This window comes from Loxodonta africana, chromosome 22, assembly GCF_030014295.1.
Source record: "Loxodonta africana isolate mLoxAfr1 chromosome 22, mLoxAfr1.hap2, whole genome shotgun sequence".
NCBI lineage: Eukaryota > Metazoa > Chordata > Mammalia > Proboscidea > Elephantidae > Loxodonta > Loxodonta africana.
The window spans coordinates 68,634,765-68,659,954 of NC_087363.1; positions in this window are offsets into that span (position 1 = coordinate 68,634,765).

Here is a 25,190-nt window from a genome sequence, read left to right on the forward strand (position 1 = left end):
TAGGGTTTCTTCATTTTTTTTTTTAATTCTTTTATCTGATTTTTCTTCAAATATATTGGTGCCAAGTGCTTTATCTTCAATCTCACCAATTCTCCCTTCAACTTGCTCAGTTGTGCTCCTCCAACTTTCTATTGAGTTCTGTAATTCTTCTGAATTTCTGATTGCTGTTTGTCTATGGATTCTTGTAGCTTATTAAATTTTTCTTACATTCTTGAATAAGCTTTTTAAATTCTTCAACTGGTTTATCTCTGTGTTACTTGGCTTATTCTGCACGTTGCCTGATCTCGTTCCTGATGTCTCAACGAGTTCTGTATATTAATATTTTGTATTCTGCATCCAGTAATTCCAGGAAGACACCTTCATCCAGAAGATCCCTTGATTCTTTGCTTTGAGAACTTGTTGAAATGATAATGGTCTGCTTCTTTATGTGATTTGATATTGACTGTTGTCTCTGCTCCATCTATATTATATTAGTTTATTTTATGTTTGCTTACAATACCAAAAAAATTTTTTTTTTTTTTACAATATCCTAGCTTCTTATTTTGTTTTGTTTTGACATATCCAAATAATTTGCTTGAGTGAGCTATCTTGATTATTTTTGCCTTTGAAGCTCTGGCGTCCTGTCACCAGATGGCTAGAGCTGTTACCAGGTATATGAGCCTAGGAGTCCATTGACTTTTCTTTTATGGATTCAGGTCAGATGTCCAGGTTGTTGGTCATCAAATGTGTGGTACATGCCCTGTCCTATAGTCTTAGAGGGGCAGAGGTGATTGGTGTAGGTACCAGTATCAGGTTGCATCATGGGGTCATGCTCCAAACAAGGCAGGGGGCTGACAACCATTCCCCAAGTGCTGTGAGGAAAACGTGTCCCTGTTCCCCAGAGTACACAGGTGGGTAGGTTCTGCAGATGGACCCTGGGCACCCAATGCTTTTGCTTGTAAGGATTGGGAGGTACCAGTTATCCTTGGACCCCTGTTGCAGGTGGCTGAGTGACCTGAGCGGAGCCACCAGCCCTTAGGCCCTTGATGTGAGTAGGTGAGGGCCCGGTTTAATAGGCAAAGTGGTGTCAAACATCAAACACCCACCTCTCCACCACACAACTTAAACAGTTGCAGTCCACCAACAAGGTCCTATTCTCCTGAAATAGGCCCACACAGGTCCATGCAGGGTGGAAAGGTATTCGAAGTTCACAGACCGTTTATGACTTGGCAAGAGCCGCTTCTGTCCTGAGTTCCCCTGGTTAGTGGAGTTGGCAGATTATCTTCTCCCCAATTGTGAATTTATTCCTTCTCCAAGGCCAGGAGAATGGCTCAGAGCACTCAACAGGACCTTTCTCAGGCCCAGGGAAATCAACAACCACTGAAGTCGGGGGGTACAGTAATATATACACAAGTACTTAGTTTTTGCTGAGAGCGCTGTTCTCTTCTGGTTCCAGAGGTGTGAGTAGGCTGTGTGGCTGTCTGTTTCTCCCTGAGGAAACTGGCCAAATGCTACCCCCAGCCCATTGCATCCTGAGAGTTTCCTGTGATTCAGGTCCGGCAATTCCTCTCTGCTTCTGAACTGTCTCTGCCTCCCCTTGCCACTAGTCCATTTTCTAACTTTGCCTTTGATGTTCAGGGCTTCTAGCTTTTCATAAATGTAATCGTTTCATTTGTTTTTTCAGGTCTTTGTGTAAGAGGGTTCATTGGAAATGTCTGACGACTCCGCCATCTTAGCCCTGCCTCCTCTACCTGTTTTACTGAAATCATCCTTAATGGAGCAGAGGAATACTATGGCTTAATTTTTAATCAAATTGTCCCTTTGCCCTTATCATAATAACAAATTATCATATTAGCTGTCTTCAAAGTATCAAAATAGGCTCTCCATGCTTGCACACACACACACACACACTCTCACACACACACACACACACACACATCTCCTCCCTCTCTTGGCCATGCAATAGATTTGAGACTGCACTTATAAAAATGTGTAGTAAAGAAATATAATACATAAAGAATGACAATGTATAACAGAAGCCCCACGGCCTGACAGAGGCCACTCTTACTTGAAAAATCCTTGACTGCCTGCCTATTCATGCCTTTCTTTAATTTCTCTCTTATCTCTGTGCATTTTACAGATTAGACTATGTTTTCTCCTTACTAGATAAGATGTTATACAGAGGTAGTTCTGTTTTATACAGAGCTTATACAGAAGTTATTTTTATGAAGAGCTTTGTACAGTGTTTTTTTTTCTAATTAGCCATTTAGCAGCAAAAAAGAAAACTTTACTAATATCATCATAATTGTCATCTGACACCAAGTTAATCACTTACTGTGATGTAGTCATTCCGTATGTGTAGACAGCCTGAGAAAAATGAACCTTCATCAACGGGGAATAGGTTTGTACAGAGGCTCATTAATTACTTATGTTTACACTCTGCTAGAGTCTTTATTGATTGCTTGAAACAAAATTTCTTGCTGAAGAATAAATACTACTAATGGCACTGTGTGATTTACTAATATAAGACTACATGAAAGCATAAGACGTACATACATGGTTGATTAGTATTCCAAGTTGCCCTTTTCTACCAGGGATCACATTTAAACTTCAGTGAACAATAAATCACTTATTCTGGGAAACTCTCATGGAGCAGTAAATTGGTTCCATATTTTGTAGATTTTTTCTTGTCTTAGAAGTTTGCAAGAACATTTGGCATGCTCAATATTTTAGAACAGGATGGTTTTTGATTACTTTATACCTTTTATACTTAATAGTTCTTCAATTCTTATGTACAGCCAACATTGTTAAGATATCATTTTGTTTCCAATGGCCATGGTGTTGCACTGATGAATTGCCTAGGCAAGGCATGAGCAGGAGTAAATTAAATATCAAGAACAGAATGAAATATTAACTTCATTGCTTACCAGTGGCAATATATTATCAGTACTGCCTTGTTTTAATCTATTTGTCTAGATCTGATTTGTAAGAAATTATTTTAAATGACCATACATATTTCCTGTCTGGCATCCTGAAGAAACGAGTTATATCATTAAAAATAATAGTTTTTTTCCCCAAATCACAAGAACAACCTATAATAATTTTTTACATGTAGAAAATGCAGAAAAGAACAAATGTAAAAATAAAAATTGTCCATAAAGCTTTAATTATATCAACTGAGGCAACAGTCTTTAACCATTCTAATGTAAATTGTTGTAGACATTTTTTCCATGTAATTTACATAAATAGGGACACACTATGCACTGTTTTATAATATGCTTCATAATTTAATAAATCATTGCAATGTTTCCATGTCATTCAATATTTTCTCCACCTTAAATATTTTATGGAATTCATACAATTCTATCCTTAGAGAGATATAACTTACTTAATCAATAACATGTTGTTAAATATTTAGATTGTTTTTTATTTTTTAGTTTTAAGCAATTACTCACAGAGCAGGACACTGATACATTTCTACATACAAACCCAATTATTTCTTTAGGCAAAATTTTTACAAGTGCAACTGCTGTGTTAAAGAAAAAGCATATTTTTGATTATTTTAATATGTATCTTCTATAACCCAATAGTTATTTAAAAACTATTGTATTATTTAGTTTCCATGTATTTTTTCCCTTATTTTTCCGGTTGTTGTTTTCTAGTTTCATACCATTATGGTCAGAGAAGATGCTTTGTCTGATTTTAATCTTTTGAAATTTGTTGAAATTCATTTTGTGTCATTGTGTATGGTCTATTCTGGACAATGATCCATGTGTACTGGAGAAGAACGTGTATTATTCTGATAAAAAAAAAAACAAACTTCTATCCCTTTCTTTCTCTCTCTTTTTTTTTTTTTTTTTGGAGTTCCCCAAATCCTAATATTGAATTTCTTCATCATGCCCCAAATTCCCTTTGGCTCTGTTTGCTTTACTTTGTTCTTTTCTCTTGTTTCTCTTGAGACTTGTTAAATTCAGTTATTGTGTCTTCTTATTTGCTTATCCTGTCTTCTGTCTGCTCCAACTTACTTTGAATCTCTCCCTTGAGTTTTCTAATGCAGTTATTGTATACCTCAATTCTAGTATTTGTCTCTGGTTCTTTTAAATGTTTTCTATCTCCTTATTGAGTTTCTCATTTTGTTTTCCTATCTCCATTAGATTGTTTTCTGTGTGATCTTTGCTTTCTTTGAACATATTTAACATGTTATCTATATGTCCTCAATTTTTCCCCATTAACCTAGCCTCCATAGGACGAATTTCCACTTCTTCATGGTTTTCTTTTAATTGGGTCATTTTCTTTTGTGTTCTTGCATGCCTTAAAATTTTTTTTTTTGGACCTGAGGCATTTGAATATTTTATTTTGATAATTCTGGAACTTAGAATCTTCTTTCTCCCCAGGAATTATGATTTATTATTATTATTTTTTCTTTTCCCCTTACTCCCACCCTCTTCTCTAAAAATCCACTCGAGGACACTCTTGCCCTTAGGTTTTTCAGCACTGATTCAGCAGTTCTGGGAAATCGTGCCCCCACCCCTCTTCTGTGTCAGCGCCCCAGCACTTTCTTTGTTGATATAAGGTTCTGATCTAATTCCACATGGTTTGAGTGCTTTGGGTAGTTTTAAGTCTCTGCAGACCAGCTGGTGGCATAGTGGTTCAGAGCTTGGCTACTATCCAAAAGGTTGACAGTTCAAATCCACCAGTTACTCCTTGGAAACTCTGTCCGGAAGTTCCACTCTGTCCTCTAGGGTTGCTATGAGTTGGAATCAATTTGACCACAATGGGTTTGGTTTTTGGTTTATAGGCCTGCTAAGAGAATTATCCTATTATAATTATTATAATCATCCATTATAACTATTAAGTTGTTAGTATTAAGTTACTAGCCCTACGGTGCCAATCCTCTGTTTGCATTTCACAGCTGTACTTGGACCTGGCTTGCATGGGTAAGGGACCAGAAGAGGACTCTATTAAGTGCTAGAGAGAAAGATGTGGGGGAGACTATTTTCTCTCTGTATATCCATTTTGCTCATTGCCCCCGGAAAGATATTTCAACTTTGAAATATGAGACTGTCAGTTAATAATTTAAGTTCCTTCACTGTTTTCTCATCCCTAAGGAACCGATTCCCTGTTTGTGTTTCTCTGAGCAGCTCCGCCTACCTCTCACTGTGTTTGTGGATCCCAGCTTGGATGGGCGGGGCAGGAGGAACTCTGTAAGCACTGAAGCAGCATATTTTTCCCTGGTGTACCCATGTTCCTGGGTACCCCCAGAAAGATATTAAGACTTCTAAGTATCAAACCTTCTAAGCTTTGTTCGGTTGTACGTAGGGTCGCTATGAGTCAGAATCGACTCCACGACACCTAACAACAACAACAACAAAGCATGGAATTGCCTCCAAAATTTAAGTTCCCCTGTTGTTCTCCTAGTCTTAAGGAGTCTGTTCCCTGTTTGTGTTTCTTGACATGGTTCAGCCAGCCACTGTGCTTGTGCATATGGCATAGAGGTAGGGCAAGAGGATCTTTCATAAGCCACAGAGAGAAATATTTTCCTACCTTGAAATCTTGCTCCTCCTTCTGCCTTCAGTCACCCACCCTATGTCTTGGAGTGGTCATTAGAGCATCAGATCTATCAGTTCCACCACTTTGTTGGTGCTACTTTGCTTTTTTTTTCCTCTCAATTTTTTTTGAAAAATGGAGACACTAGACTACCTGTGTTGCCATCTTGGTGAAGGAGTCCTCTGCTGTTCTGGCTGGAAATTTGAGGAAATTTCCTAAAATCAGGGACAAAGAGTTTGAGCGCCCCCCGTTAGCTCTTACGTCTTCCTTCTTATTGCCACCTAAAATGTGGATGAACTGCTGTAGGTCTGATGAAGTTTGTGAGGTAACTACGAACATGGAAGCTGCAAACAACCTAGATTTCTAAGAAACATGGAGCTACCATACCGGCCCTACCTTTTCCACCTTTGGATTTATTTTATGCCACTATTTATTGGAATTTTCTCTTATTCGAAGGCAAGTCTTAACTGGTAAATTGTGTGATGGGTATTCACATCTCTGTCTCTTAGTTTTCATATTTGTAAAATGGATTCCTATGGGAGGTGCGAGGAGGTGGTCTTATGATTGAATGATCTTAAGTGTTCTCCTCCTCCTATTTTTGCCAGGTGCTATTTAGATTCCAGATATCTTACCTATTCCAAAGCCTCAGAAATATTGACTCCTAAGCTTTTCATTGGCCTAGGAAAAATCCAAGTTTTAGTGTGTGTCACATTATTTAAAAAAAAAAAAAAATGAGATCTACTCATTTAAGGAATTATTTCATTATGTATATTTTCATATATAAATGTGTGTGTATCCTTTTATACTTTTCTCTTCTGAGTACATTTAATTATTAGCACAATAAAATTTCATTATACTAGCATCTACTACTTAAAAATGTATGAATGTATGATAATTTGTATTGAGGCTAAATCAAAGATTGCCTCAATTTTTTTTTTAATAAGGAAAGAAAGCATTTTCCAAACACATCAACACTGTAAATAAAGCAATTTACATCTCTTTAGGACAGCAAATGATTTTCAATTACGATAGAAAATCTATTTACATAAAAATTAATTAATACACTAATTAGAAATCATTCTTATCCAGCTTATTAAAACAAGTCCTTTAAATTGGCAAAATTTTGTTAGAGGCCTGCAATTTAATGTTGAAATAGAGTTGAATGTACTAAAAACTATGACTTTTGAAATATTATGAAATTTGAACCATTTATCCAGTTTATCTAAATCAATGACATTTACTCTTAGTTAACTTACACATATTCCACACAGAGAAGCAGAAAGATCAGAGAACATTCCATTGTTCTTAAATTATTAATATTTCAGTGTTTTTATTTCTTACAAGTTACAACATTCAAAGGGTCTCTTGAAAAATGGGTTGGGGGTAAGATATCAATATTTACACTAAAATATAATAGAAGCCCTGGCTTCTTAAGATAAGTGTTTTCCCTCTTTTACCAATGCATCTGGTAATAAATACAAACTGCTGCGAATACTGAAATTTCAAGGAGACCTCATGAGCAGTGAAGTGTCTTTTAGGCATGGGAATTCATTTTGGACACGACAAACACAAAGATCTTTTGTTGTTTGTAAGTCAATTTCCTGGCCTTAGATAACGTTGGGCATTTCCACCCAGAATGGATATGCCCAACGTTTTTAGAGAAAAATGATTTTCAAATTGCTGAAAAGCACCACATAAATGTGAGTTAATTTTGGCTTTCAACTATTAAAGCTGAATACATCACATTCAATAAAGCTGGTGGGGAGCGATAGCAGAGAGGAAGGTGGACACTCTGTGGACCTGTTTGATCCATCTTTACATTACCTAATGGACTTTTCTGCCCTTGACTTTTTCAAACATGAGCTTCTACAGATGTTGGGCAATAAGAAAACCTAAAGGCAGTGGAAAGCAGAGGCAGAAATTGCACCTTCCATTTGAAGCTGTATTCTAAGTCTTTCAGAGAACAAAGTCTTCAGGCAGATAATTTCCTTCAATTTTTATTTGCTTCTATAGGCCCATGTGTTACAACTCCTTCCCCATTCTATCCTTACCACTCTAAGCCTTTAATGCAATTTATCGGTCTGTCTTTGAAGGTCATACATAGGTTTAACTGTACTTACTGAGAAGGTCCACCGCCCATCTGTCAATTTGTTGTACTGAGGTAGCTTGTGTGTTGCTATGATGCTGGAAGTTATGCCACCAGTATTTCAAACACCAGCAGAGTCACCCATGGTGGACAGGTTTCAGCAGAGATTTCAGACTGAGGCAGACTGGGAAGAAAGGCCTGGTGATCTACTTCCAAAAATTAACCAATGAAAACTCTATGGGTTACAACAGAATTTTATCTGATACAGTGCTGAAGGATGAGCTCCTAGGTTGGAAGGCACTCAAAATACCCAGTTGCCTCAACAATGGACTTGAACATACCAATAATCATGAAGTTGTACAGGACCAGGCAACATTTAGTTGTGTTGTACATGGGGTTGCCATAAGTAGGAGCCAATTCTACAGCAACTAACAATATTAAACACCCAGAATTTTCCACTGGTTCCTTCCTCAGAAGAGGAAGAAGCTCTGCTAGATATCAAAACAGCCCATTGTATCCCCCACAACATAAGCTCTCAGCTCTCTGGTATTTTTTATGAGAGACACAGTTGCTCTATTATTAGTTCAAGATAATGTTTAGAAATTGTCATCTTTATAATTAATATTTAAATTACTTTTCCCAGAGATTATCAATAGAAACAGTAAGCAATTATGCATGTATTGTGTCTGCATATGTACATATATTAATGCTCACTTCTAGTCTCTAGGTTATCCTGAACAGCCAACTGATCCATATTCCCATAGACCATGTATATAGTAACCCATCGCCGTCGAGTCGATTCCAACTCGTAGTGACCACATAGGACAGAGTACAACTGCCCCATAGAGTTTCCAAAGAGTGCCTGGTGGATTCAAACTGCCAACCTTTTGGTTAGCAGCTGTAGCTCTTACCCAGTACGCCACCAGGGTTTCCACATAATAGTAGGCACCCTCTATAAGAGGAGGAACCTCTAGGTGAAGAACCTGGGACATTTATGGTCTGACTCTCTTACCTCAGTTTGGGACACCTCTGAAAGGCCATCCCTGATCTACAGTTCCCATGAGGTTGGCTGAGTCTGTATGGAAATGTACTCCTACTCAAATTTTTTCTCTGTTTTAATCTGTTTATTTCCCTGTCCCACAGGTGTTGATTCTGAGACCACTCCTCAATAAGTACAATCAAAATTCCTTCTCGGAGTGTATTTCCTGAGCAACCTGAATTGTTACCATTTTCGAACATTGCCTTACCCTGTTCTCTATGGAGTCCAATTTCTAAACAAATAATTAAATCCTCTCCTCTTACCCCTAGCTGCCCAACATGTGTCCCATTTTTATAAGTCTGCATTATTATACAGTGAACCTTTATGTGTTCAGCCATGCCATAATTTACAACATGCACAAAAAGCTGAACTACTTTAAAATTCCCTGCTTCAAACATTTCAATCTATCAGTCCTCTCTGAATATAGAGCATGGGATATATTCTTAGGTACATGCAAAAGTCTTTTTTTATCAGTCAGTTTTGCTGTTGTCACAAGCAAACCCAAAATCTTGGTGCTTAACAGCACAAGGTGATTTCTGGCTGATGATACCTGCCAGCAGCAGCAGATCAATTGTTGGGGCTCTGCTCCGTGTATCTTCTCCATTTGGGACCAAAGCTGAAGAGCAGCCCTGATCTGAGACATGCCATATTGTAAAAGAGATTAAAAAAAAAAAAAAAGGAAGAATCAGCTCCCACTTCACAGACAATTTTATAGTTTCTGGTTGGGTAGATATGCATCATATCTGCTTTCATTTCATTGAGAAAATCAAGTGTGGTGACCAAACCAGCACTCCCTTCAGGGAGACACTGTGAGATGCATGGCAATGAGTAGGGATGTCTAATCCTCTCCCAGCCTTGCATGATCCTCTTATTTGTTGGGAATAATAATATGATATATCTCACCTTCCTGTTCAAAATGTCTTCCCCACCAATCTGTCACTGTCATAAAAATTAATGCTACAGGATATATGACTTTGAATTAAGGCACCGTCTTGCTGAAAGCTCCTATTAAAATGCAAATATTTTATTTCTGAGAAGTAATGTATTTGCCCATCATTTAACTTAATTTTCTTAACCTCTGCAAAATAGGAAGCAGAAATTTGAAGGCCAAGGGGTTCAAGGTGAGATATGAAAAGAATAGGAGAAACCACACTGTCTTCTTAGGTACCCAATCTATTTATACAGATGACTTCATGTTAAAATGATCATGAAGGACAGAAGAAAATGAGAAAGAGAATTTATATCTTAGGAAGTGTAATAATTAAAGTATATAGGCTGTCTATATAAATGACTATATGAGGACGAACAGGGCATCAGGATTGGCGGAAGACTCATTAACAACCTGCATTATGCAGATGACACAACCTTGCTTGCTGAAAGTGAAGAGGACTTGAAGCACTTACTAATGAAGATCAAAGACCACAGCCTTCAGTATGGATTACACCTCAACATAAAGAAAACAAAAATCCTCACAACTGGACCAATGAGCAAATTCATGATAAATGGAGAAAAGATTGAAGTTGTCAGGGATTTCATTTTACTTGGATTCACAATCAACAGCCATGGAAGCAGCAGTCAAGAAATCAAAAGACACATTGCATTGGGCAAATCTGCTGCAAAGGACCTCTTCAAAGTGTTGAAGAGCAAAGATGTTACCCTGAAAACTAAGGTGCACCTGACCCAAGCCATGATATTTTCGATCACATCATATGCATGTGAAAGGTGGACAATGAATAAGGAAGACCAAAGAAGAGTTGATGCCTTTGAATTGTGGTGTTGGCGAAGAACACTGAAAATACCATGGACTGCCAAAAGAACAAACAAATCTGTCTTGGAAGAAGTGTGGCCTAGAATGCTCCTTGGAAGCAAGGATGGTGAGACTGCGTCTTACATACTTCGGACATGTTGTCAGGAGGAATCAGTCCCTGGAGAAGGACATCATGCTTGGCAGAGTACAGGGTCAGTGGAAAAGAGGAAGGCCCTCAATGAGGTGGATTGACACAGTGGCTCCAACAATGAGCTCAAGCATAACAATGATTGTAAGGATGGCGCAGTAGGGGGTAATGTTTCATTCTGTTGTGCATAGGGTCGCTATGAGTTGGAATCGACTCGACGGCACCTAACAACAACAACAACTGAATGTTTAGTGTTATTTTTTAATTTTTTTATTGTGTTAATTATGTAGGTAACAGAATATTTGCTTTTTCTACAATTTTCACTTGTAGATTTCAGTGACATTAATTGCGTTCATCATTTTTCTCAATTATCACCACTAACAATTTCCAAATTTTTCCACCCCCTTAATAGAAATCCAGTGTCCCCTAAGCATTGTGTCCCTCAGCATTGTGTCTCCCTTCACCCCCTTGCTCCTGTCCTGGCAACCACTAATAAATGTTCGTCTCTATACACTTGCCTATCCTAGATATTTCATATAATTTGGATCATATATATTTGTCATTTTGTAACTGGTTTATTTCACTCAGCATAATGTTTTCAAGGTTCATTCATGTTGTAACATGTATCAAAGCTTCATTCCTTTCTATGGTGAACAATATTCCATTTCATGTATGTACCATACTTTGTTCACACATTCGTATGTTGATGGAAATTTAGGCTGTTTCTACCTTTTGGTTATTGTTGATTATTCTGCAATAATGATGCTAAATATTATTTTTATTTTATATCAACATCTCATTTAATCCTTACAACTGTGAGATAGATGTAACCAATTTAATCAATTCCAAAAAGTTTACATTTTCAATTTTCAGAGCTCTGAAGTCTGGACCTGTCCCATAGTTGCTGGTGGCCAAGTGGCATGTCACCATTGCCTTTCTTGCATGTGAAACCAGAAAGGAGATCCCAGAGGTAAGGATGGAGCACTCTTTAAAGCATGCTGCACCCCCAATACTCTCAAAGAGAAATGCAGGAAACTTTGTTGAAAAGAAAATCAGGAAAGTGGGGCTTTGAATGTGGCAAAATTTTGAGAATACTCAAACAAATTCATTTCACTTATACTTTTTTTGTATGCACAGGAATGATATGTGATAAATATTTTTAATTAATTTTGAAAAGAGTTTTTATAGAGTACAAAATTAAAATTCTAAGTGGCAAGGTAAATTATGTCATAGTTTAATTGCTGAATGTTCTTTTTTTTGTTTAGTACACAAATGATGTGATTTACAATGGATGGTAGATTATATTTGACGAAAAACAGTTTTATTAAAGCCCAGTTTACAGATGTGAAAACTGAGGTAGGCAGAAGATAATTAACTTGCTAAGGTCACAGAGCTGGTGAGCCATGGACTCAAGGGGCACCAGTCTTAGCCACATCATTCTTTGACCTTCCTAAATAATTGGCCCCAAGATATTTTTAGCACAATCTTCTTTGATGAAGCTATATAAGGGTAGATTCTTGATTATACACAATTTTATCTGTCCCCTAAACACGTGTTCTCTCAAAAATTAACCTATGTTGTCTTCTGCAACTTCCTTAAAATATCTGAGTCTAGAAGTCTTCATCAGAACAATGATGATCATCACTCCTATGAGAACCAGGAGATAACATAATGTAACTGTATAAAATGTGACATAAAGGTAATACAGAGCCCTGCGCCAAGTAGATGCTCCATAAAGCCAGTTCTTTTCACATTCACTTCTCTGTCTGATCGCCAGATGTATACAGTGTCCATATCCTCACTCCTAGTCTGGTCAAGACCAAACCCTGCTTCCGACAGTAGAGTTCAGGGATATTATGAGAGAAAAGACAAGCCCTACTTTTATATATATATATAATTTTTACTGAGCTTTAAGTGAAAGTTTACAAGTCAAGTCAGTCTGTCATGGAAAAACGTATATACACTTTGCTACCTACTCCCAATTACTCTCCCCCTAATGAGACAGCCTGCTCCCTCCCACCACTCTTCCTTTTCATGTCCATGCCATCAGCTTCTAGCCCCCTCTACCTTCTCATCTCCCCTCCACACAGGAGATGCCAACATAGTCTCAAGTGTCCACCTGATCCAAGAAGCTCACTCCTCACCAGCATCCCTCTCCAACTCATTGTCCAGTCCAATCCATGTCTGAAGAGTTGGCTTCAGGAATGGATCCTGTCCTGGGCCAACAGAAGGTCTGGGAGCCATGACCACTTGGGTCCTTCTAGTCTCAGTCAGACAATTAAGACTGGTCTTTTCATGAGAATTTGGGGTCTGCATCCCACTGCTCTCCTGCTCCCTCACGGGTTCTCTGTTCTGTTCCCTGTCAGGGCATTCATCGGTTGTAGCCAGACACCATCTAGTTCTTCTGTTCTCAGGATGATGTAGTCTCTGGTTCATGTGGCCCTTTCTGTCTCTTGGGCTCGTAATTACCTTGTGTCTTTGGTGTTCTTCATTCTCCTTTGATCCAGGTGGGTTGAAACCAATTGATGCATCTTAGATGGATGCTTGCTAGTGTTTAAGACCCCAGATGCCACTCTTCAAAGTGGGATGCAGAATGTTTTCTTAATAGATTTTCTTATGCCAATTGACTTGGATGTCCCCTGAAATCATAGTCTCCAAACCCCTGCCCCTGCTAAACTGGCCTTCGAAGCATTCAGTTTATTCTGGAAACTTCTTTGCTTTTGGTTTAGTCCAATTATGCTGACCTCCCCTGTATTGTGTGTTCTCTTTTCCTTCACCTAAAGTAGTTTGTATCTACCAAGTAATTAGTGAATACCCCTCTCCCACCCTCCCACCCTCCCCGCTCTCGTAACCAAAAGAATGTTTTCTTCTCAGTTTAAACTATTTCTCGAGTTCTTATAATAGTGGTCTTATACAATATTTGTCCTTTTGCAACTGACTACTTTCACTCAGCAAAATGCCTTCCAGATTCCTCCATGTTATGAAATGTTTCACAGATTCCTCATTGTTCTTTATCGATGCGTAGTATTCCATTGTGTGAATGTACCATAATTTATTTATCCATTCATCCGTTGATGGGCACCTTCGTTGCTTCCACCTTTTTGCTATTGTAAACAGTGCTGCAATAAATATGGGTGCGCATATATCTGTTCGTGTAAAGGCTCTAATTTCTCTAAGATATATTCCGAGTAGGGGGATGGCTGGATCATATGGTAGTTCTATTTCTAGCTTTTTAAGGAAGCGCCAAATCGATTTCCAAAGTGGTTGTACCATTTTACATTCCCACCAACAGTGTATAAGTGTTCCAGTCTCTCCACAGCCTCTCCAACATTTATTATTTTGTGTTTTTTTGGATTATGCTAGCCTTGTTGGAGTGAGATGAAATCTCATTGTAGTTTTGTTCTGCATTTCCCTAATAGCTAATGATTGTGAACATTTCTTCATATATCTGTTAGCTACCTGGATGTCTTCTTTAGTCAAGTGTCTATTCATATATTTGGCCCATTTTTGATAGGGTTATTTGTCTTTTTGTAGTTCAGTTTTTGCAGTATCATGTAGATTTTAGAGATGAGGTGCTGATTGGAAATGTCATAGCTAAAAACTTTTTCCCTGTCTGTAGGTAGTCTTTTTACTCTTTTGGTGAAGTCTTTGGATGAGCATAGGTGTTTGATTTTTAGGAGCTCCCAGTTATCTAGTTTTTCTTCCGCATTCTCAAGAATGTTTTGTATACTGTTTATGCCATGTATTAGGGCTTCTAATGTATTCCCTATTTTTTCTTCCATGATCTTTATCATTTTAGATTTTATATTTAGGTCTTTGATCCATTTTGAGCTCGTTTTTGTGCATGGAGTGAGGTATGGGTCTTCTTTCATTTTTTTTGCAGATGGATATCCAGTTATGTCAGCACCATTTGTTAAAAAGAATACCTTTTCCCCATTTAACAGCTTTGGGGCCTTTGTCAAATATCAACTGCTCATATGTGGATGGATTTATGTCTGGATTCTCAATTCTGTTCCGTTGGTCTATGTATCTGTTTTTGTACCAGTACCAGGCTGTTTTGACTACTGTGGTGGTATAATAGGTTCTAAAATCAGGTAAAGTAAGGCCTCCCACTTTGTTCTTCTTTTCAGTAATGCCTTATTTATCTGGGGCCTCTTTCCCTTCCATCTGAAGTTGGCGATTTGTTTCTCCATCTCATTAAAGAATGTCGTTGGGATTTGGATCAGAATTGCATTAAATGTACAGATTGCTTACAGCAGAATAGATATTTTTATACTGTTAAGTCTTCCTATCTATGAGCAAAGTATATTTTTCCACTTATGTAAGTTTATTTTGGTTTCTTGCAGAAGTGAGCTGCAGCTTTCTTTGTATAAGTCTTTTACATCTCTGGTAAGATTTATTCCAAAGTATTTTAGCTTTTTGGTGGCTACTATAAATGGCATTGATTTGGTGATTTCCTATTCAATGTTCTTTTTGTTGGTGTAGAGGAATCCAACTGATTTCTCTGTGTTTATCTTGTATCCCGATACTCTGCTGAACTCTTCTATTAGTTTCAGTAGTTTTCTTGAGGATTCTTTAGGGTTTTCTGTGTATAAGGTAATGTCATCTGCAAATAGAGATATTTACTTTTTCCTTACCATTCTGGATGCTCTTTATTTCTTTATCTAGCCTAATTGCTCTGGCTAGGACTTCCAGCCCCCACGTGTCTGTCAGTTTGTCGTACTGTGGGGGCTTGTGTGTTGCTCTGATGCTGGAAGCTATGCCACCGGTATTCAGATACCAACAGGGTCACCCATGGAGGACAGGTTTCAGTTGAGCTTCCAGACTAAGACATACTAGGGAGAATGACCCGGCATTCTACTTCTGAAAAGCATTAGCCAGTGAAAACCTTATGAATAGCAGTGGAACACTGTCTGATATAGTGCTGGAAGATGAGCCCCCCAGGTTGGAAGGCATTCAAAAGATGACTGGGGAAGAACTGCCTCCTCAAAGTAGAGTCGACCTTAATGACATGGATGGAGTAAAGCTTTCGGGACCTTCATTTGCTGATGTGGCATGACTCAAAATGAGAAGAAACAGCTGCAAACATCCATTAATAATTGGAATCTGGAATGTACAAAGTATGAATCTAGGAAAATTGAAAATCATCAAAAGTGAAACAGAATGCATAAACATCAATATCCTAGGCATTCGTGAGCTGAAATGGACAATCATACAGTCTACTATGCTGGGTATGACAACTCGAAGAGGAATGGTGTTGCATTCATCGTCAAAAAGAACGTTTCAAGACCTATCCTGAAGTACAACGCTGTCAGTGATAGGATAATATCCATATGCCTACAAGGAAGACCAGTTAATACGACTATTATTCAAATTTCTGCACCAACCACTAGGGCCAAAGTCGAAGAAATAGAAGAATTTTATCAGCTGCTGCAGTCTGAAATTGATCGAACATGCAATCAAGATGCATTGATAATTACTGGCGATTGGAATGCAAAAGTTGGAAACAAAGAAGAAGGATAAGTAGTTGGAAAATATGGCTTTGGTGATAGAAAAAATGCTGGAGATTGAATGACAGAATTTTGCAAGACCAACGACTTTTTCGTTACAAATACATTCTTCCACCAACATAAACGGCGATTATACACATGGACCTCGTCAGATGGAACACACAGAAATCAAATTGACTACATCTGTGGAAAGTGACGATGGAAAAGGTCAATATCATCAGTCAGAACAAGGCCAGGGGCCGATTGTGGAACAGACCATCAATTGCTCATATGCAACTCCAAGCTGAAACTGAAGAAAATCAGGGCAAGTCCACGAGAGCCAAAATATGACCTTGAGTATATCCCACCTGAATTTAGAGACCATCTTAAGAATAGATTTGATGCACTGAACACTAGCGACCAAAGACCAGACAAGTTGTGGAATGACAGCAAGGACATCATCCATGAAGAAAGCAAGAGGTCATTGAAAAGAGAGGAAAGAAAGAAAAGACCAAGATGGATGCCAGAGGAGATTCTGAAACTTGTTCTGAGCATCGAGCAGCTAAAGCAAAAGGAAGAATTGATGAAGTAAAAGAACTGAACAGAAGATTTCAAAGGGCCTCTCGAGAAGACCAAGTATTATAATGACATGTGCAAACAGCTGGAGATCGAAAACCAAAAGGGAAGAACACACTTGGCATTTCTCAAGCTGAAAGAACTGAAGAAAAAATTCAAGCCTCGGGTTGCAATAGTGAAGGATTCCATGGGGAAAATATTAGATGATGCAAGAAGCATCAAAAGAAGATGGGAGGAATACACAGAGTCATTATACCAAAAAGAATTAGTCGCTATTTAACTATTTCAAGAGGTGGCATATGATCAGGAACTGATGGTACTGAAGGAAGAAGTCCAAGCTGCTCCGAAGGCACTGGTGAAAAACAAGGCTCCAGGAATTGATGGAATATCAATTGAGATGTTTCAACAAACAGATGCAGCGCTGGAGGTGCTCATTCGTCTATGCCAAGAAATATGGAAGACAGCTTCCTGGCCAACTGACTGGAAGAGATCCATATTTATGCCTATTCCCAAGAAAGGTGATCCAACTGAATGTGGAAATTATAGAACAATATCATTAATATCACACGCAAGCAAAATTTTGCTGAAGATCATTCAAAAACGGCTGCAGCAGTATATCGAGAGGGTACTGCCAGAAATTCAGGCTGGTTTCAGAAGAGGATGTGGAACCAGGGATATCATTGCTGATGTCAGATGGATCCTAGCTGAAAGCAGAGAACACCAGAAGGATGTTTACCTGTGTTTTATTGACTATGCAAAGGCATTCGACTGTGTGGATCATAACAAACTATGGATAACATTGCGAAGAATGGGAATTTCAGAACACTTAATTGTGCTCATGAGGAACCTTTACATAGATCAAGAGGCACTTGTTCGGACAGAACAAGGGGATACTGATTGGTTTAAAGTCAGGAAAGGTGTGTGTCAGGGTTATATTCTTTCACTATACCTATTTAATCTTATGCTGAACAAATCATATAAGAAGCTGGACTATATGAAGAAGAATGGGGCATCAGGATTGGAGGAAGACTCAGTAACAACCTGCGTTATGCAGATGACACAACCTTGCTTGCTGAAAGTGAAGAGGACTTGAAGCACTTACTATAAAGATCAAAGACCACAGCCTTTAGTATGGATTACACCTCAACATAAAGAAAACAAAAATCCTCACAACTGGACCAATGAGCAAATTCATGATAAATGGAGAAAAGATTGAAGTTGTCAAGGATTTCATTTTACTCGGATCCACAATCAACAGCCATGGAAGCAGCAGTCAAGAAATCAAAAGACACATTGCATTGGGCAAATCTGCTGCAAAGGACCTCTTCAAAGTGATGAAAAGCAAAGATGTCACCCTGAAGACTAAGGTACGCCTGACCCAAGCCATGGTATTTTCGATTACATCATATGCATGTGAAAGCTGGACAACTAATAAGGAAGACCAAAGAAGAGTTGATGCCTTTGAATTGTGGTGTTGGCGAAGAATATTGAATATACCATGGACTGCCAAAAGAACGAACAAATCTGTCTTAGAAGTGCAGCCAGAATGCTCCTCAGAAGCAAGGATGGTGAGACTGCGTCTTACATACTTCGGACATGTTGTCAGGAGGGATCAGTCCCTGGAGAAGGACATCATGCTTGGCAGAGTACAGGGTCAGTGGAAAAGAGGAAGGCCTTCAGTGAGGTGGATTGACACAGTGGCTGCAACAATGAGCTAAAGCATAACGATTGTAAGGATGGTGCAGGACTGGGCAGTGTTTAGTTCTGTTATGCATAGAGTCACTATGAGTCGGAACCAACTCAACAGCACCTAACAACAACAACAGGACTTCCAGCACAATGTTGAATAAGAGCAGCGATAAAGGGCATCCTTGTCTGGTTCCCGATCTCAAGGGGAATGCTTTCAGGCTTTCTCTGTTTAGGGTGATGTTGGCTGTTGGCTTTGTATAAATGCTCTTTATTATGTCGAGGAATTTTGCTTCTATTCCTATTTTGCTGAGAGTTTTTATCATGAATACATGTTGAACTCTGTCAAATGCCTTTTCTACATCAATTGAAAAAATCATGTGATTCTTATCTTTTGTTTTATTTATGTGGTAGATTACATTAATTGTTTTTCTAATGTTGAACCATCCCTGTATACCTAGTATGACTCCCACTTGGTCATGGTGAATTATTTTTTTGATATGTTGTTGAATTCTATTAGCTAGAATTTTGTTGAGGATTTTTGCATCTACGTTCATGAGGAATATAGGTCTGTAATTTTCATTTTTTGTGGTGTCTTTACCTGGTTTTGGTATCAGGGATATGCTGGCTTCATAGAATGAGTTCGGTTGTATTCCATCCTTTTCTATGCTCTGAAATACCTTTAGTAGTACTGGTGTTAACTCTTCTCTGAAAGTTTGGTAGAACTCTGCAGTGAAGCCCTCAGGACCAGGGCTTTTTTTTTTGTTGTTGTTAGGAGTTTTCTGATTACCTTTTCAATCTCTTCTTTTGTTATGGATCTATTTAGTTGTTCTACCTCTGTTTGTGTTACTTTAGGTAGGTAGTGTGTTTCTAGGAATTCATCCATTTCTTCTAGGTTTTCAAATTTGTTAGAGTACAATTTTTCATAGTAATCTGATATGATTCTTTTAATTTCAGTTGGGTCTGTTGTAATATCGCCCATCTCATTTCTTATTTGGGTTATTTGCTTCCTCTCCTGTTTTTCTCTTGTCACTTTGGCCAGTGGTTTATCAATTTTGTTGATTTTTTCAGAAAACCAACTTTTGGTCTTGTTTCAATTGTTCTTCTGTTTTCTATTTCATTTAGTTCAGCTCTAATTTTTATTATTTGTTTTCTTCTGGTGCTTTTGTTTTTTTTTTTTTTTTGTTGTTGCTCTCTTTCTATTTGTTCAAGTTGTAGGGATAATTCTTTGATTTGAGCCCTTACTTCTTTTTAGATATGTGCATTTATTAATATAAATTGGCCTCTGAGCACTGCTTTTGCTGTGTCCCAAAAGTTCTGATAGGAAATGTTTTCATTCTCATTGGATCCTATGAATTTCTTTATTCCATCCTCAATGTCTGCTATAATCCAGTCTTTTTTGAGCAGGATATTGTTTAGTTTCCAAGTATTTGATTTCTTTTCCTGTTATTGATTTCCACTTTTATGGCCTTATGGTCAGTGAAGATGCTTTGCAATATTTCAATGTTTTGGATTCTGCTAAGGCTTGCTTTATGACCTAATATGTGGTCTATTCTAGTGAATGTCCCATGTTCACTAGAAAAGAAAGTATACTTGTTTGCTGTTGGTTGGAGTGTTCTGTATATGTCTATGAGGTCAAGTTGGTTGATTGTGGCATTCAGATCTTCCGTGTCTTTATCGAGCTTCTTTCTGGATATCCTGTCCTTCACCAAAAGTGGTGTGTTGAAGTCTTCCACTATAATTGTGGAGCTATCTCACTTTTCAATGCTGATGGAGTTTGTTTTATGTATCGTGCAGCCCTGTCATTGGGTGCATAAATATTAAATATGGTTATATCTTCTCGGTGTATTGTCCCTTTAATCATTATATAGTGTCCTCCCTTATCCTTTCTAATGGATTTAACTTTAATGTCTATTTTTTCAGAAATTAATATTGCCACTCCTGCTGTTTTCGATTGTTGTTTGCTTTATGTATATTTTTTCCATCCTTTGAGTGTTAGTTTGTTTGTGTCTCTAAGTATAAGGTGTGTCTCTTGTAGGCAGCATATAGACAGACCTTGTTTTTTAATCTGTTCTGCCACTGTCTGTCTCTTTATTGGTGCATTTAGTCAACTTCAGGGTAATTATGGATAGATATGAATTTAGTGGTATCATTTTGATGTCTTCTTTTGTGTGTTGTTCACAGTTTCTTTTTCCTACTTTATTGTATGTGCTGAGCAGATTATCTTTATATATTATCTTTTCCTCATATTTGTTATTGTTGATTTTGTTTCTGCTGAGTCTCTATTTTTTTCTTGTATTTTATTTTGATGAGTAGGATAGTTTGTCTCCTTTGTGGTTATGTTATTATTTACCCCTATTTTTCTAAATTTAAACCTAACTTTTATTTGTATTGCCATATCTTCCTCTCCATATGCAAGGTATATGATTACGTTTCTTAGTCCCTCTTTATTATTCTAATGCTGCCCTCTTTTATATAATAACATTGCTGTTATCCTGTTTTGAGCTTTTTTTTTTTTTTTTTGGATTTCCCTGTCTGGGTTGACTTCTGGCTGCTCTGCCCAGTGTTCTAGTCTTGGGTTGATACCTGATATTGATTTTCTAACCAAAGAACTCCCTTTAGTATTTCTTGTAGTTTTGGTTTGGTTTTTATGAATTCCCTAAACTTGCGTTTATCTGAAAATGTTTAATTTCACTTTCATATTTAAGAGACAGTTTTGCTGGATATATGATTCTTGGCAGGAAATTTTTTCCTTCAATTTTTTAAATATGTCATCCCATTACCTTCTTGCCTGCTTGGTTTCTGCCGAGTAGTCTGAGATTATTCTTATTGGCTCTCCTTTGTAGGTGACTTTTCATTTATCCATCGCTGCTCTTATAATTCTCTCTTTATCTTTGGTTTTGGCAAGTTTGATTATAATATGTCTTGGTGAATTTCTTTTAAGTTCTACCTTATGTGGAGTTCAATGAGCATCTTGGATAGATATCTTCTCATCTTTCACAATAACAGGGAAGTTTTCTGCCAACAAATTTTCAAAAATTTTCTCTGTATTTTCTGTTATATCTCCCTGTTCTGGTACTCCAATCACTCATAGGTTATTTCTCTTGATAGAGTCCTACATGATTCTTAAGTTTTCTTCATTTTTTTAAATTCTTTTAACAGAGTTTTCTTCAGTAATATTAGTGCCAAGTGATTTATCTTCGAGCTCAGAAATTCTAGCTTCTACTTGCTCAATTCTGCTCCTCTGACTTTCTATTGAGTTGTCTACTTCTGTAATTTTATTGTTAATCTTCTGAATTTCTGATTGCTGTCTGCCTGTGGATTTTTCCAGCTTACTAAACTTTTCATTATGTTCCTGAATAACCTTTCTAATTTCTTCAATTGCTTTGTCTGTGTGTTCCTTGGCTTGTTCTGTGTATTGTTTCATTTCCTTCCTGATGTCTTGAAGGGTTCTGTATATTAAACTTTTGTACTCTGGGTCTGGTAATTCCAGGAATGCACTTTCATCTAGAAGATCCCTAGACTCTTTGTTTTGAGAGCTTGTTGAGGTGATCATGGTCTGTCTCTTTATGTGAGTTGATATTGACTGTTGTCTCCGAGCCATCTATAAGTTATTGTATTAGGTTATGCTTGCTTACTGTTGTAGCTGCTTGCTTTGTTTTGTTTTGTTATACCCCTATGGGTTGCTTGAATGAGCTAGCTGGATTATTTTCATCTTTGGAGCTCTGGTGTCCTGTCCCCAGATGGCTAGAGCTGTTATCTGGTATATTAGTCTACGAGTCCATTCAGTTTTCTTGTATGAATTTAGCTTAGGTTTCCAGGTAGCTGATATCAAGTGTGTGTTACAGGCTCTGTTGTACAGTCTTAGAGGGGCAGGGGTGATTGGTGTATATACCGGTATCTGATTGCAGCAGGGTCTAATGCTCTGAACAAGGCAGGCAGCTGAGAACCAACCCCCAAGTGTCTCTGAGGGAAGCACATCCCTGTTTCCTAGAGCGTGCAGGTGGGTGGGTTCTGCAGAGGGACCATGGGCACCCAAAGTTTTTGGTTGTAAGGACTGGGAGGTACCAGTTATCTTTGGACCCCTGTCACGGGTGACTGGGTGACCTGAGTGGAGCTACCAGTCCTTAGGTCCCTGATGTGGGTAGGTGGAGACCTTGTTTAATAGGTAAAGCGATGTCAAACATCAAACACCCACCTCACCACCACATAGCTGAAATGGTTGGCTTCTGCCAACAAGGGCTTATTCTCCCGAAATAGGCCCACACAGGTCCACTGAGAAGGGAAAGGTGCTCAAAGTCCACAGATAGTGTATCCCTGGACAGGAGCCGCTTCTGTCCTGAGCTTCCCCAGTTAGTAAAAAATTATCTTTCCCCCCCGGTGTAAGTTTTTCCTTCCCCAAGCCCGGGAGGATGGCTCTAGGTGCTCAGAAGGGTCTATCTCAGGCCCAGGGATTCAGCTGCTGAAGCTGGTTTGCAGGTGGGGGGCACATTAAAATGTACACAAGTACTTAGCTTTTGCCGAGAGCTCCATTCTCCTCAGGTTCCTGAGGCGTGAGTAGCCTGTGTGGCTGGCTGCTTTTCCCTGAGGAAACTGTGGCCGAAAGCTAGTACCAGCCCACCACCACCACTGCCACTCCAGGAATGGAGCCTAAGTGCTCCCCACAATTCAGGTCCAGTAATTCCTCTCTGCTTTTGAACGGTCTCTTCCTCTTCCTGCCCCTCCTTTTGTTTTCTAAGCTTGCCTTTGCAGCTCAGGGCTCCCAGCTTGTCACAAATATACTCGTTTCACTTGTTTTTTTTTTTTTTTCGGGTCTTTGTTGTAAAGAGGGCTCGCCAGAAGCGTCTGTCTATTCCGCCATCTTGGCTCCACCCCCAAGCCCTACTTTGAATGACTAGTTTAGCAATTGCCATCTTAAGCCCCGGACCACAAGGGCTCATCAGAAGTTATTCAAGAGTCACAGAGCAAAAATCGCTTACTCAAAGATCTGGCAAAGTGTGTTATCAATTACAATAAGGTATTAAATTATACGTCAGTTTAAAATCCATAAGCAAAAGTAGTGGCTCTGAAGGTTGGGACTTTGAAGGATTTAACTTGATTAGCCTAAGTAATTGTAACCCTCCAGTATTGGAAACAATGTCAACAACAATACCTAAGATACCCGCATGGCAATGCTATGGTCTAAGTCAGCCACACTCAATCTATCAACTAGCCATACTGAATATGTACTGTGTTAAGGATTTAAACTAAGCCTTACTTTCTAATTGGAAAAGATAAACTCTTGGTACAATTTACACTTAATTTTATACTGTCTTCTATTGTCGTTGTGAGTTGCTGTCAGTCAGCTCTGACTTATGGCAGCCCCACGTACAACAGAATGAAATGTTACCTGGTCCTGCAACATCTTCATGATCCTTGGTAGGTTTGAGTCCATATGTTGTCTTCTACTGCTTGCTAAAAAGACCAAAATTGCTTTAGGTTCTCCTAGAGGGCTTGGAGCCACCAGAAAAAGCTTTCCCCAGGATATTCCAGAAGGATAAATAAGATTTATCAAGATGCAGGGAAGAGGGAAGGGCATTAGGAAAGGCAAAGTTGAGAACTAGCCTGGTTATTTGCTCAGATAGAGAATTTGGGCCAGAAGTAATACAGGTGCCGCCACAGTGTGCAAGGCAGAATCATACCAAACAGAAATATCAGATGGTTTTTACCAAGCGATCCTGCAAGTTACCTTGTTTTCTTTTAACTATTTGATTCTCTCTGACAACTTTATGTCCACTTATACATTCAATCAAATGAGCAATTATTGAGCCTCTGCCTAAATACTTTGGTAATAGAATAAAAAGGTTTAGGAAATTTATATTGTGACCTATTTTCCTAACTAAACCATGACTTATTCTTAAAGGTCAGGGGCCATAAACAGGGAATACATTAGAGGCATGTGATTAGATGCAGTTGCCTTGGAAAAGTCATAAATTAGAGGAAGTGCATTTACTGGTAACTTGCCATTCCTTTCAACAACTCTTTCTTTGCTTGGTGCCCTTGATCATCTATGCCTATCCCCACTTAGGTCTGCCTACTCCATCTACTGAAGACAGCATCTTCCACTTCTTACCCAAAGCTTCTTGTGCTCTTACAGAGACAAATTTGTTTAGTGAATTCTCACTAAGATATTAATGGCAGATAAAAGCCTTATTTGCCTCTCTCAGATAACTCATTTATATTTTAACAGGATTCTACAGTGCTACATGGGAATGACAAATTATGATATTTTAGGCAGATTGGGTAGATGTTCTACGCGAAAGAGCGGATGGGGGTATCTCTTTGCTTCTTAAAATTGACCTGGTAGATAGCTCTGCCTATTACCAGTACTGATAACAGAGCAAAATTGTCTACATGAGCTCAGAGCCAAGGCATTTGGGGATTCTTAAATCCTTGGTGGGTTGGTAAATCCTTAGAGATGATTTAATCCCACTTTCCCATTCTTGAGATGAAGAAATAGAGAGGGTCATTTATTAATACCCATAAGTGGTTGGTCCTGTGAGGATATGTACTCCAGTTCCTTTATCTACCTGCTCTTGCCTGTGTTGTGGCCTTTCTGCTCCTGCGAAGAAGGTGATAGAGTTATTCTATTTTACTCTCTTCTCACTGCATTGGAGAAAAGTTATAAACAGTAGGTGGGTCTTGAATATTAAGGCAATCTGGGCATAGCCCACCCTTTCAGGGTCAGTTTAGATCTACCTTCCTCCCAAGGACAAAATTTATCTATTTACTCCAGGCTTCAAAGAAGTTCTTTTCTGGAGCTTCATATATAAAAAGATAAAACTTTTTTTCAAGTTACCAATATTAAATGTATATAGTTACTTCCACATAAGAAATACTGAATAATTATAAAG